This window comes from Coffea arabica, chromosome 5e (genome assembly GCF_036785885.1).
Source record: "Coffea arabica cultivar ET-39 chromosome 5e, Coffea Arabica ET-39 HiFi, whole genome shotgun sequence".
In the NCBI taxonomy this organism is placed as follows: Eukaryota; Viridiplantae; Streptophyta; class Magnoliopsida; order Gentianales; family Rubiaceae; genus Coffea; species Coffea arabica.
This window is the reverse complement of record NC_092318.1, coordinates 34,997,102-35,011,510: the sequence shown is the minus strand read 5'-3', so window position 1 is coordinate 35,011,510 and position 14,409 is coordinate 34,997,102. Positions and strand designations below refer to the sequence as shown.

At 35.5% G+C, this 14,409-nt stretch overlaps 1 long non-coding RNA gene across 2 annotated transcripts; it reads right to left on the bottom strand.

The window, feature by feature from the left end:
* Window positions 1-7,890: 7,890 nt before the first annotated feature.
* On the bottom strand, window positions 7,891-11,018 carry LOC140006257 (uncharacterized). Of its 2 annotated transcripts, none has more exons than XR_011813893.1 (3): window positions 10,575-11,018; window positions 9,275-9,595; window positions 7,891-8,624 (listed from the first exon to the last, which is right to left on the bottom strand). It is a non-coding gene; the product is annotated as an uncharacterized lncRNA (long non-coding RNA). The 2 variants fall into 2 exon arrangements; XR_011813892.1 differs by having other exon boundaries at window positions 7,891-8,564.
* Between the last annotated feature and the right edge of the window lie 3,391 nt (window positions 11,019-14,409).

The window sequence follows — 14,409 nt, the reverse complement described above, 5'->3', positions numbered from 1 at the left end:
CAACTCCACACATTTTCCATGCCTAAATGGTACATCCCTTCTCTTCTCTTCCTCTGCCACCACCATATTAAAGTCACCAATGATAAATCAAGATTAAGACAACGACCTATCATTCAACAAAGTTAGCTAAAACACCGCACGATCTTCCACCGTCCATTTGGCATCGATAAAAGAAAAAATCACTGGAGATATGACCATATAAGACTGAATTTTAATCGACAAATATTGGTCCGACTTCCCAACAAAGTCACAAACAGATGAGTTAGAGAAAAACACCCATACCAAACCATTATCATTCAGCAAAACTAAATCCATTCAAAACTTCATTTTAATGGATTGAATGTTAACCCGAGTTGGAGCTAGTTTTGGTTCACACAAGCCAACTCTTGAATATCATATTGAAGAATTAATGTTGCAATCTACGAAGATTAGGGGCACGAGACACACCCCTTATATTCTAGAAGAGGTAATTAATCATCAAATAAAGTAGCAAAAGAGTTAGTTGAAGCTTTAGACTTGGAACGTAGTAACCTGTCCGATGGGAACTTTGCTCTCACCCCCTTCTGCTTCAGATTAGAAATCAATTGAAAGCCATCGCTGAGCTGGATTCTGTCCTGGACCTCTTGAATAATTAGGTCTAAGTTGAAAAAATCAAGAATTGAAGATGTTGTCGCTGATTACAGTTGGTCCGAACTAAAGCGAGGAGATAAACTTCCTCTTGCCATTTTTGCTCGCTACAACTCACCTCCATACGCAAACCCTCCCTCATGGTGATCATCATGAACTTGATCCCTTGTTGTATAGGCTGTGCATACTTGCTATCCCCCTCTAGAGGTAAACTTTCGTCCATCGAACAAGTCCCTAATAAAACTAGCTGCTGCGAAGATGCACCTAAGTTTTGTGCATCCACATCAGTAATTTGCACCTAGTGCGAAGACTCCCTATCCGGCCGGCCTACCTCCTTAGCTCCAGGTCTGCATCCTTCCAATCCCTCCGTCATCGCCAACGAAGGTGACAGCCTCTCCTACGCTGCCTCCCCAACCTTCTCCAACAACTTTTCCCCAGTTCCTGTATTAGGAGCTGTATTTACTTTTGCCTTAACAGCCTTCACCTCAAGATCGCCATGAGCACTCTGCTTCTCCAATCCCTCCCTAGGTTGCTTTGGGCGAAATTCAACAATAACAATCCTTTTCTCATGACACATCACTTGATTTCGGTGCTGATTAAGCCTCTCCCATAGCTCTTGATTTCGAACTCAATAATCAACTTCAGAGTGCCCCTGCCAAAAGCAAAAGCTATAATATAGTGGTAGATTCTCAGGCTCAAGTGGTTGCCAAAAACCCTCTGCATCACTAGTGCCTACCCCAACCCAAACCTGCTTCGGTAACGGATTCAACAGGTTGATTTCCACACAGACTCGAGCAACACTAGGCCGAGACAATGTAATTGTGGCAGAATCCATGAACAACGGTCTACCCAAGCAGGAAACTATATGGAACAAACATTCCTTTTTGAACAAATGAACAGGCAGCTTCGAAAGTGAAAATCAAACTGGAGCAATCGCCGACCCCTTGTCAACGTGAAAAGAAGGGGAGCATTTAAACACTCGCATAGGGCACCCATAGATATACCATATATTCCGTCCCTAAATTCGGTGAAAGTCCGATTCGTTACTCAAACAAATTAGCACATGTTGATGGTCCAACAAGTCAACCATGGCAATATCTTTCAAATCTAAGGCAGAGAAGAATTTACGAATCTCCTCCATACGTGGTCTTCTCTTCGAGAATTTTTCCACCAGAGATAGATGGAAGAGAGTTGCGATATTTACCATGTCATGACTTGAGAAAACCATAGCTTGTTCTCCCTTCTTGGTTATCTTACCTACAACTCCAATGCTGGCTAGTCCCAAGACAAGAATAAAGAGGAGAAGGACTTCTGGTGAAGCGAGGGTGGTTTACAAATGGTGGTTACCCTCCAACCATGGGTTGAAAAGCAGCTGAAGTGGCCATGATCGGCAATAACTCTAACGAGAAACCCTATCTCTAGAGAGAAACCCTAAGTGTCGGTTGATAGGAATGACTATCTTTTCTAATCCTAAGTAATATCAGGCTAACACTTAGAGATGGGTTAGATTGTGAACTAGAGTTGCATGTCGAAGAAACTTCCATTTTTAAATTTTTGCATAAAATTGAGTTTGTTTTAGTAATCAAGTGACGAGTGTGACATAACAAAAATGCTAATCTTTTGAATAATTAACATAAGCAAAAAAAAAATCCTAAAAGTAATTGAAAAAATGATGAAGTATATAATAATAGTTGATGGTAATTGATATTCTGCAGGTTTGTGACATGGCACATTAACTTATGATTGGTACCTATTTAGTCACATCTAACAAATAGGGAAAAATATTGAAATAGGTCATCTACTGTATTCTAGTTTTATAGCAAATTAGAACCAAGTTCAACCTTTTTTTTTCAAGCTCCGTTTTTTCTTTTTTTTTGCCAAAATGTTCATATTTAGAATTGAATGTCACACAAATCAATAATGTATCACTATTCTTAAATCTATATAATACTAGGTTATTCATCTATATATATAGGAAAAAAAGAAAACTAATGCCGGAAAGAAGTCTGCAAAGAAATAATAAAAGTAAATATGTAAATAATTTGAGCTTAAAGTTGAGAAACAATTCGCTAAAAAAAAGTAAAACCAAAATATGAATGCCAGAAAGAAATAAAAATGCTGAAAAACAAGTGAAGTCTCAAAAACATAATGTTTAGGGGAAAAAATCAAGAAAAATGCTAGAACAAGATAAAAAATTTTGTTTGAAATAGCAAAAATAACAATGCAACCAAGAGATTAAATGAAAAAAAAATCAAAGGCTTAGCTAATTTATAGCAGTAGAATTTTTTTTTAAACAAAATTTGTAATATATGTTATCTCCTAAATTTTTCTTCAAATTTCAAAAGGTCCAAAGATTAATTGCCAAAAAGTTATCACTTTTTAGCATAAAAATAAGGATAGAAAAATGATGAAAAAAGATGAATACTTATCGGTAAAATGTAAGTTTCTGAGTAGCCAAATCTATTTGATTTCTGTTGCTCCGTATGTTTGCTCAAATTTCTAGTAAGTATATGTCTATAAGTTGCAAAAATACGTTTGATTTCTGTAGCAATAGACAATTCATATATGTCTGTTGCTCCGTATGTTTGCTCTTTAGAAGTTCAGACTATTCATAAGACTATATGGTTTCATCTCTATAAAGCTTAAGCAATTTTAAATTTTGACCAAAAATTTGATTTTTGACTAATACATAGAACTAGACCAGGTTAATGAAAATTGCTCTAGTCTTGCAGTCCAATGGTTGAACCAACTGATTTAACTAGTTTTGATAAAAGAGATCGATTTTTAAACCCTTCTAGGTTTGAATTATAACCTGGATCACCCAACGGCCTCGTCAACGATTCAACCAGTTCGACCAGGCAGTCCGAGTTGGGTTTTAAAATCTTGTAAAAGTGCTTTCAGCTATATGATCATAGGAGTGGTGCAGATTCTAGTAAAAGTTGGGTTTGCTTATTTTATAATCATGAATCTAGGATGGATCATATAGCCAGTAATAGTGCTAAAGATTTTTATGAATTGATCAAATGTTTAAATGCCAGGCGTGTGGTGTTTCTAGGCTACTTTTCAAATCTTGGTTTAATATTTTATAAACAACCATGATTTGATTAATTCAAAGTGATATGCTAATGCTAAAGAAAAGTTTAAATCTAACGATACTTATTTTTATGCATGGTGTTTTATGTATGTTAGTTTGTTCATTTCATTCACAAACTAAGTGGGGGATTGTTGGAATATTTTGCGAATTGAAATGGAAATAAAACTTGTTAAATTCAAAATAAGCGACAAAAGAAAAATGCTTAGTGTAGCCTCTTAATGACCATTGTAGTGAAGAAACGATTTTGACATTTTTTGTTCATTGAATGAGACTAATTTCAACGTCTCGATGATCATTATAGCGAGGAAACAGTTTTGATATTTTTTTCCTATTAAAGGAGACTAAAGCAGCCTCTTAATGATCATTGAAGTGAGATAATTGTGCCTCTTTAGTTTTGATATCTTTTATACTTTTGGTGAAACAAACTAATTTAGCCATTTTGATAATTTCTTAGTAAAAGACCTTTGGTTTTGCTGTTTAAAGTTCTTTATTTTTGTTATATCCTAGAAGTGTATTGCCTTAACCCAGAAGTAAACTACTATGTGTAGTTGGGGCAATAAACACGTTAAGAATAGTATTGTACATGTGTCAAGAATCATCAACAAATTCCCTATTTTTTGTGGAATTTGTTAGTGAAGTTTTTGCACTATTCTATTATCTTGTTTTATTTTTCCAATAATCTAGTGAAAAGACAATCCAAGGGTCACAATATATTCAGCCACTATTTTACATATTTATATTGAAAGGACTTAATAGAAAGGCCCCATTAAGTCCTTTCAATAGATAAAAATTGCCAAAAATGTTTCAGAAACTTTGGCTTCTAACAGACAATTAAGTTAACCAAATTCTCACAAATCACTTGTTGAAAATCAATTAGAAAAGAAAATCAAAATCTTAAAAAGTGATAGAAGAGGTGAATATTTTCCTATTGAATTCTCAATATTTAGTGAACAAAATGATATTCAGAGTGTTTGGATAGATAATATTTGAAATAATATTTGACATAATATTTACCACTTCTTCGAATTATTTCAGATAACGAAAAAAACGTTTGGGTTTGCATTTTGTAGACTGCATGTATTGACGAAATGTAATGCTGACGAGGACAATTCAGAAAAATCGAGAAGCAAAGTTCTAAAACGTGGCCACTGTAGGACGAATGCTAGGTGGATTTCCATCTTGGGTCCCATCCGTTCTCCTTGGATGTGTCTAGAGTTGTGGGTGGCCTACTTTGAGAGTTGCGAGTATAAGCGGTTGCGGTGAATAATGAAACAATTTCTATTACTATAGAATGCTTGAAATACACTAGTACATCGGGCGTAAATGTGGGTTTCCAAGAAAGTAAAGACCAATCCAAGTGACAAAAACAAATAATTGCACAATTTATTTCACTTATCCTACATCTCCTACTATACGAATTCAATAACTTCCTAAATTTAACTTATCCATATAGAAAGAGTTTAAAACAACATGCATTTTGAGGTAAACTCCACTATACCCCTCATCCGTTTTTATGCTTACTTCATCATCACCTACGCATGCAGCGTGTTGGCCAATGATGGTCATTCAACTACTATCTCCGCCTTTGTGACGCAGTATGCATTTGATTAGCCATTTCTTCTCTCATTGCCTTCCAATCTTCTATTTCTTATGGGGGACACTGTCAACGGTTGTATCTATAGGTATGGAGGAGCTCCACATTCGCCTTCGAATTGCATGCCCTCTTGTTCATACAGCATCAAGTGATTATTCGAAGGTTGTTTTTTCTTAGAAAATTGTGTAGTGCACAACACGCAATCACTACATTGATTTACTTTTGCATATATGAATATGGAACTGGTCCCCTTAAATAGGCAAATCGTTGCTTCAAGACACCGAAAGTACGTTCAATTACATTACGAAGTTGAGAGTGACATGTATTAAATAGCTCTTTCGACCCTTTGCCACGACCACGTCCTTGTCCAACTCTTATATTATGTCCTCTCTTGAATGGTACTAAAAAATCTGGCACCATCTTATAAGCTGCGTCAATGGGGAAGAACTTGCCTACATTCGCGAAAATCAGAGTAGTGGTATAAATACATTTATTTTAAGGTATAAAATTTTAGACCATCAAATACCCCAATATATATGTGCATCCAAGTTGTATAAATAATACAAAAAAGTTATAACCTTGGGGAGGAACTGGGAAATCGATGTGCATTCTCATTGCACTTTCTAGCACCTGTGCATCATGTGCACTACCTTCCCATCCAGCATAGACATAAATAATTCGCATACCATGGTCATATACAGCTAATACGTTTTGTGATTGAGTCCTATGCCTATTAGTGTAGGCCATCTGCTCTATTGTTGGAACTGAAGCAGGGATATGAGTGCCGTCGAAAGCATCTAAATAGTCCTACAGTTTATAATTTGAAATATAGCCAGTTATAAATCTAGTTATTAAAAAAACCTTAGTATTAAAATATTAGGCTTAGGTGACACTATTAAGAGGAAGCGATTTTCTTGAGAGCTTTTGATCTGCCTATGCAATTGGAGGTAAATTAAATGATTGGGCCTCAGTCACAGCATAACAATTGGAAGTGGAGGAACAAATATATTCACAAGTTAAGTACAGAAAGCATTATGAAAATACCAATTTTTTGTTATATTCCATCCTTAGTTCATTTATTGGAGAGAGTGAAGATATGTTTTACCTTGAACCAAGGACAGTACTTGGTGTTATATCGTATTTGTGGATGCATATCGTCACTTTGTTTTGGTCGAATAATTCTTTCTGCAAATAGACATAACCCCAACAACACTTTCGCTACATTTCTGTGGATGGTTTCTATTGAATGTTGGAATCTTTCAGCCACTATACGAGTTCACGTGCTATGATTTAACATAATTAAAATCATGGCTAGCGATTCCTCAATCGACATGTGCTGCTTGTGTGGATTTTGAGGAACAAAGTTATTGCTTACTAGAATTTCACAAAGCCGCATGAAATTGTCGACTGTGATTCGGCAATTCTCCGATATACGTAGTGGGTGACCTGTTATTAGCACTTGAACCCACTTCCAACTAGGCTTGTCTCCATTGCAGCATGGTATTTTTATAAGAGGCCCATCGTAACGTTTCGCATCCGATGAAAAAAGCAGCATAGCTGCATCGTTCAGAATGGCCTCTTCATCTTCTTGAGAGCTTGAGCCAGAAGAGAAGGAAGTGAAATATGGATTAAAGTTGGCCATGTATGAACTTGGACAAAACCCTGCGATTGAGGACACAAAAACAGCTATTAATTGAACGATAGTGAACACCAAGGAAAAGACCAGGACTATACAGATAGTCAACGATATACTAATTGAATAATGGTGAGGTAGAGCGTTAATACATGACAGGTCTTTAAATAGAGGATGTAGCAGTAACAGATATCAAAGGCAAGGCTGCAACTTACTCTGCTGCCATTTAAATACAGAAAACTGCAATAAAAGACCGTCAATGCACTACTTTTGAGGGAATTTAGAAACGACAAGTCAAATTTAACGTTATTCAAATAGAGATATAAAAAGGCGTGGTCGATCATTAATGTGTAGTGACTCATTTCAACGACATGGACAAAAAGGAGGCCTACACTATTTTTGTCGTAACCTTCAAAATCTTAGTATCCAGCATGTTTAACGGAGAAATAAATATAAAGCCATGGTGATTCATTTCAAAGTGGTGGCCCATGTTATTTTTTAATTGATTATATTAAAAAAATATATAGTCCATGTTAGTGGGTTTGCCAAAAGTTATCCCAATATGAATCATAAATATATAAATGGCTTTAAATGAAAGTCACGTGGGTTTCAAATGAAAGTTACCCCTATTACTAGACACGTCAGTCATATTATTGGCCCTAGAAGTTGAATGAACCGTGAGAATGGCCATGCTTTATTTGGTCACTTCTTTAAGTTAAAAAGTATGCTATAATGGCTTGTTTGTTTCACAAGTGAGCCGATGAACCAATTGATCTTCGGGCAGGAAAAAAAATTCACTTGTACATCGCATAGAGTTCTTAAATTAAAAGCTTGTATGTGCTTGAATCAGTTATAAGTTTAATAATGGCGAATTATATAGGATATCTGAGACTACTTAAATAAAAAGTAACTTAATTACATCAGAAGTTGGAAAAATGGATATCCGAGCTAAAATCTGGTGGTAAATTGCAAATAAAATCCACCACAGACAGCAACTTAATCATAAATATCAAATACAAATGTCATCCATCACAATATATAAGTTAGGTGACATTTTAAAACTTAAAGTTATCTGAACTTCCTCACTTCCCCTCCATCTTCGGCACGATGAACAACTCAATCCATGTCATTTGCTCACTCTCACTGAAGTTAAGAAATAAAGCATGAAAACAATTCTTTTAACAGATACATGTGCAGTCTTCTCTCTAACTTCAGTCCTTCCAGAATTTTTTTGGCTACTTCAATTGAATACTTCTCCTTTGCTATTCTTTCATTCGAAACTATGAAGGAAAATCTATTGAAGTTGCTAAGTGCCTTTTGGTAGTTATCTGAACCCGACCTTTAGAAATTGGTTTCTCTTGAGCCTTTTTTATCAGAACTGCAGGCAGCACTACCCAATGGTCACTTGCTGGGATTTCTTAGAATAGGGCTTCCATCATCATCAGATGTTTCCTGAAAATTTGGAGGGTTGATGACAGAACTTGAAGCCACGCATCTGCCTTTAATGTTCAAATCATCCCTACGTCTGTGGATTCGAGGAGGCACATATTGGGTGGGGGTTGAGCAGAAAATTGAGCTCGATTGCCTGTGGCTTGTTTGCCATCCATCACCTCACCCTATAGAATCATCAAATCAGCACTATGTGGGTGTTGGAAGTCCAAATATTGATGATTTAGCTATTAAACAAACACCAAGACAAAGTTTATTAGGTAAAAGCAATAATTTTCTGCTCAAATGGACAACGAAATGAGCATTGGGACAAGTCCAAAAGCTGTAACAAAATCAATTGAACTTGTGATCTTTCACAAGATAGGAGTTAGCCAGCTAAACATGAGTAAAATTAGGGTCAGCACTACAAATTTCTGTAATAAGCCGAATCTCCACTTTGTTTGGTGTAATTTTATGCCAAAAAGATATTCACAATTTGGTACAGGCCGTGACCTACCATCCAGAATTGCACTAACACACAATGGAAATGTATTATGCAAAAGATTGAAATAATAAAAGCATGGTCGAGCTGTTATTGCTTGGGATAATTCCAAGGCATGTTTATTCCACAACATCTTTGAGAGTAGTAATTGAATGATCACATTTTGTAACATTTTTCAAACTGATTTATTAATGACCCTAGAAGATTGAAGTTAGCACAACAAATAAATTGCTGCAATAATACACACCTTAGAACCAACGTGGATTGCAAATTTCCAACCACAAAAAAAGGTCGTAAATTTAAACTATCAAGTATAACCATACATTGACATCTACCAATAATAAATAACAGAAGTCATTTGCCAACATTGATTCAAGGTATAAAGGAATACCATACCTAGTACAATTATGCCCATTGATTAGCTCCGACTAAGAAGCATCTGTGTTCCTCATCCCATACTATCCTCGTCTCTGGCTTGGCATAATCACCCTGAAGATGTGTGAGCAATCTCCACTTATTGACCACTCGATAGTACCTGGACTGGGATTGAGTTCCAGTGCAAGTTATCCTACATTCTTGAGTCAAGTATATGGCCATTGTAGTGTGGTTTGCCAAGGTGCTTTGAGTTGCCTTTCACTTTCCATTTTTCTGCTACTCAACATAGGTGCGAATATACAGCTCCTCTTCCCAGTCTAGCCAGTACTTTTTTTCAGATATCTATGGATGAAAAGAAAAGTATGGATTTAATAGAAAAATTTTTGAAAAGTAGACAAGCCTTTAAATTTGTATGTTCAGGGAAATTAAAAACTCACTTCAAAGTAGTTTATTAGGCTTTCTTTAAAGTCGTTTGAGTCGCACAAAGAATGGACACTGATAGAAATTAAAGGGTTGGATGGGGATTTTGATCAAAAGAACAAGCATAGCATTCAGCTTTATTAACTGAGATGCATTTGTAAGACAAGATATGCTACAACCAACTGTCCACATGTGCAATGCCTTACCAGTTGATAAACTTAGTTTTTTCCTTTTGCAGTGGGCATGAACACTTCCGTTTGATGTGTAGCTTATAACTTTGTAATTTCAGCACTAAAAAAATGTGACAAAAACAATGAGAGAAATACTTTGTGGTCTCATGGACTTCAAAACTCTGTATGAGGTGAGAAGTTCAGTCAAATCAAGCAAGTTCAAAAACTGAGTGAAGTGGGCCTATTACTACCCTTGTTAGGTCAGTTTCGTGCTTAAATACAGCACACATGGCAAAAGAAATGTATTATTTGGGCATAGACATATCTACCTAGGAATTCAGAATAAATCAGTTGTTTACATGAAACCTTATCCAATGCAAAACAATTGCAAATTTAGAGAATCCAATTTGCTCATTCAACATGGCATTCCAAAACTACTCGATATTGAATCAAATTAGCAGGCCAATTACTCCGGTATTTCTTGCGGAGATAGTGAACTAGCCAAATGAAAGGACAAGGAAATTATCATTTTCACCATGAATTTTAATTTTGTCAAACATAATTTGAAAAAAATACGTAAATGTAGCAATCCCAAAAACCCTAACAACCTCCAAATTCTACCAATAGATACTAGAGTTTTCTACACATGTTTTCATTATACAGACCCCAAGAGAAATCAAATTGAGAATATATAATCGAAAATTCCGGCAAAGGAATAGTGAATTACTAACCGAATCGCTCGTAACAAATCGTGTTAGGGCAATCTCCACTTTCATTCAATCGCTCTTTTCTATAAGTGCTGCACACGAGAAGACAGCGGCCAGGAATATGCGATGTGTAGTGTACAATCGCGATCCATCGCTCAACCACGGCTACTAGAGGAACTACCGTGGTATTTTTGTGAAAAAAAAACCCAAGGGAGAGCAACTTTATAGAATGCTCCAAGCTTCCAGTAGCACAGTGGGAAATTGCTCTCCTTTCAGGTGGATTTTGAGCAGAGGAATTGAATCCTTTGCCGGATTTTGCTAGCTTTCTGGCCTTGGATGAAAATGCAGGCCTAGCTTTTGCAGGTTTTGATGGGAGAAGACAAGGAGAAATCAAGAGCAGGAGGACAGTTGTGGCGAATAAATTCTGTGCAATAGCAAGAAATCGCAGCTTTAGCTTTACTTTTCTTCTTCACGAGTGGACGCAAGAGTAAAAAATTAAAAAGAAGCTGCTCAGTTGTGTCTTACATGGCCAGCAAACATGACACGGCACAATGTGGGTTTGGAGTTTTCTCCACGTGGATACGGGCCCTTTTTGGTTTTCAATAACAATTCCACGTGGAATTACTTCTTACGCGGCATGTGACATGCATTTTTTGGGTTATTTGCGGTGTTATCCAAACACCTTTCTGTCATATTATTTGGAAAATCAGAATAATGGACTATCCAAATGTGCTCATTATAATCCAAACAAGTTCATTTTATACTCCACAACAAAATGGTTTTGTTGAAAGAAAAAATAAAACTTTAGAAAACATGGTTAATTCCATGTTGATAAGTTCGGGATTACCAAAGAATTTGTGGGGTGAAATTTTGTTGGTTGCGTGTCATGTGTATAATAGAATTTTTTCTGGTTAATCCTCTATAATAGTGAGGAGACCATCTTCAAAAGTAGGTATCAACTCATTCTTTTGTAGTTACACACTTTCAACAGTAGCAACATGAGTGAGAAATTCACTCATATCGATAAAATATGTTACTGTTGAAGATAAACTACTGCTATTCTTATTTGGTGAATCATTGGTTACTATTTGAGGTTTCTGAACCACTTGAACTTGAAACATGCATATTTACATATTCGGCATATAAATCATATAATGCTATAAACCTTACCTATATTAACTTGCACTTTATGTGAAGTATATATCAATAGAAAGTAATAGTTTATGACTCTCATTTTGCACATAGGATCCAAGATAGTTGCTATAGACATCAAAAAGTTACACCTGTCCCAGTACTTGTTGAAGTTTACTTTCATCCTTTGCACTATTAACCAAATAAATTAATCTTCATTATTAGACTTACTATCTAGTAGTACTTTTATCTTATAAATTTCACTGAGATATAAATTAACTTTCGAATAATCACTACCAAATATTATATGACTTGTTGTCTAAAAACCTTGTAAAATTTTGTAAATTCTATCTATCTTTTCCCAATTATCTGTGGTTGGATAGACATTATAGTTTGGTTCTCTATTTCTGACTCTTGAAAAAACTTCTTAAAATTTGAGAGCACAAGTCAACATCTCATAGGTAGAATTCTACCTTATTTTACAGTCATAAAGCAGCACTTTCTTTGGCAATTGTAGCTGCTATATAATTTCAGCAATGAACAAGCGTCTTCCATTTATTTTGTTTTTAAACTCCATACTGTCCCTTACCCTGTCAACTACTTCTTTTATTTTATCGAGGCCATCTTGAACCATTGAGTTGAATATATAAGTACAACATCTCACATGAAATAACTTTTCTTTTAATAATAAGCACTTGTTTCTTAAAAGAAGTGTCCTTCAAAGACCTTATTATAGTGTTATTATTTGAGACATTATCCACTGAAACTGTATAAACTTTGCTCTCAATTCCCCAGCCTTTAAGCATTTGAAATTAGCATTTGCAATTGGGATGTCTCGATGTGAAAGAGGGACATGTACAAAGTTGAGGACCTATTTCTACAATTAACCTAATGCCCAGTTATAACCATATACTCGATCTTCTGGTTCTTTGACTTCCAAAGATTTGTAGTCAATCTGGTTTTCTTTACTTTCTTCAACAAATTCTTTAATTTGGTCTTCTCTTTTTCATATACTGCTATGCAATCATTCTTGTTAGAAGTTTGGGTGATTTTTTGCCATTCCGGCATGCGTTGAGATGCTCATGCATAACTACCCTATTTTGCCCTAGTGCAACTTTTACAAGGAATGGAGTTTAGAAAAAGAACACAATAATTAAAATCAAATTAAAGAACCACTTGTAAAAATAAAAGAGTAGGGATAGAGAGATCAAACGTAAGTGATTTATAGTGGGTTTGACCAACTTCCTTGGTGCCTACATCTACTCTCAAGTATCTTTCAAGTTTCAACATTTCTTCATATTAAGTGTTTCTTCATAAACTGGGTGAGACAACGGCCCAAATACATTGGAGACTCAATCTAGCTCACACTATGTTGCTAACCCTAGTTGAGGCTAAACTTTTACTCTTAACCAAGAAATCCTTCAACTACTCACTCAATCCTCTCAATTATGAATACCACACACCTGTATACAAATGAGACTCAACTTTTTCAAGATTTTACTTCTCCGCAATGAGAAACCTCACATAAAATACTCAACTCAATCTTGTTACAAGAAGAACCTATACTCTAATAGTGTGGTTATGCAATTGAAAGCATAATAACACCCTCTATGATGTGGATTTACAAATGGGAACTCATGAACTAGCAGTAAGAGTGAAAGAATTTGACTTGTAAGCTTTTGGATATGTTCCTCCACTTGTTTATGATGAAACTTGAACATTTGACTTTTCATAGATGCTCGAATATTGCTCTCAACAATGAAAAATATATATATGTTAAGAATTACCAGACTGTCGATTCAAATGTATTGCATCCAATCCGTGCATCCGAAAGTCGACTGAATGGCCGAATCAACCAATGCTGTCCAAACCATGCTTCTAAAAATGGCAACCAACTCTCTATCTTTATTTGGACGACCAAACATAAGGAGTTGCATCTAAAATCTATGTCTAAAGATCATTTTCTAGCTTTTGGCTCCTTTTTTCTTCTCTTTTTCAATAACACATTCTTGTTTCTTTGAGTATAATCTATCATAAAACTCATTTAAATTATTAACCACTTCATCATTTGTTTTCTTAATCACCAAAACTAAAGGATTAAGGACCTTGAGGTCTTCACACCCATTTAGCTGCAACTTCTCTCATGGTAGCTATATCAAACTTCCCAGTATGAAGATAGGAATGAGAAAGTGAGCCAGAATCAGTAAATTGGAAATTATTCTTTTGCTATTGTGACTTTTTTAGTTGTTGCCATCATTAGGGAAATGAATTCATATGCCTTAACAAACTTGAAGTTGTGCTGGTTTTGGTCTTCTTGAATTGAGCATGGTAATGAAGACACCTTGACATGGAAATTTTTTGAGACCCAACTTTTATATCTTTGAATTCATCCCATAATTTGGATTTTCTAGTTCTCTTTGTTTTTTTTTTTTTTTGCTAAAAGCATCTAAACCATCACTCATAGTAGCCTCTTAATTCGCAGTTTGAGTGGTTGTATGTGTATCACCTTCTACTCGCTCTTCTTCACTCTCTAATTCTTTCATCTCGAATTGTAGCAGTCTCTTAATTCGTTGTTTTAGATTGAGCTGGTTAACTTTGATCATGTGCAGACGATTATTGAAAATCCCTTAAAAAAGATAAAAACATAAAAAAGATAGAAAGTATATGAGAGAGTAGTTCTCAAGTTTCAAATATATAGGTAAAAGAAGAAACAAGTACTTGTCCTAGC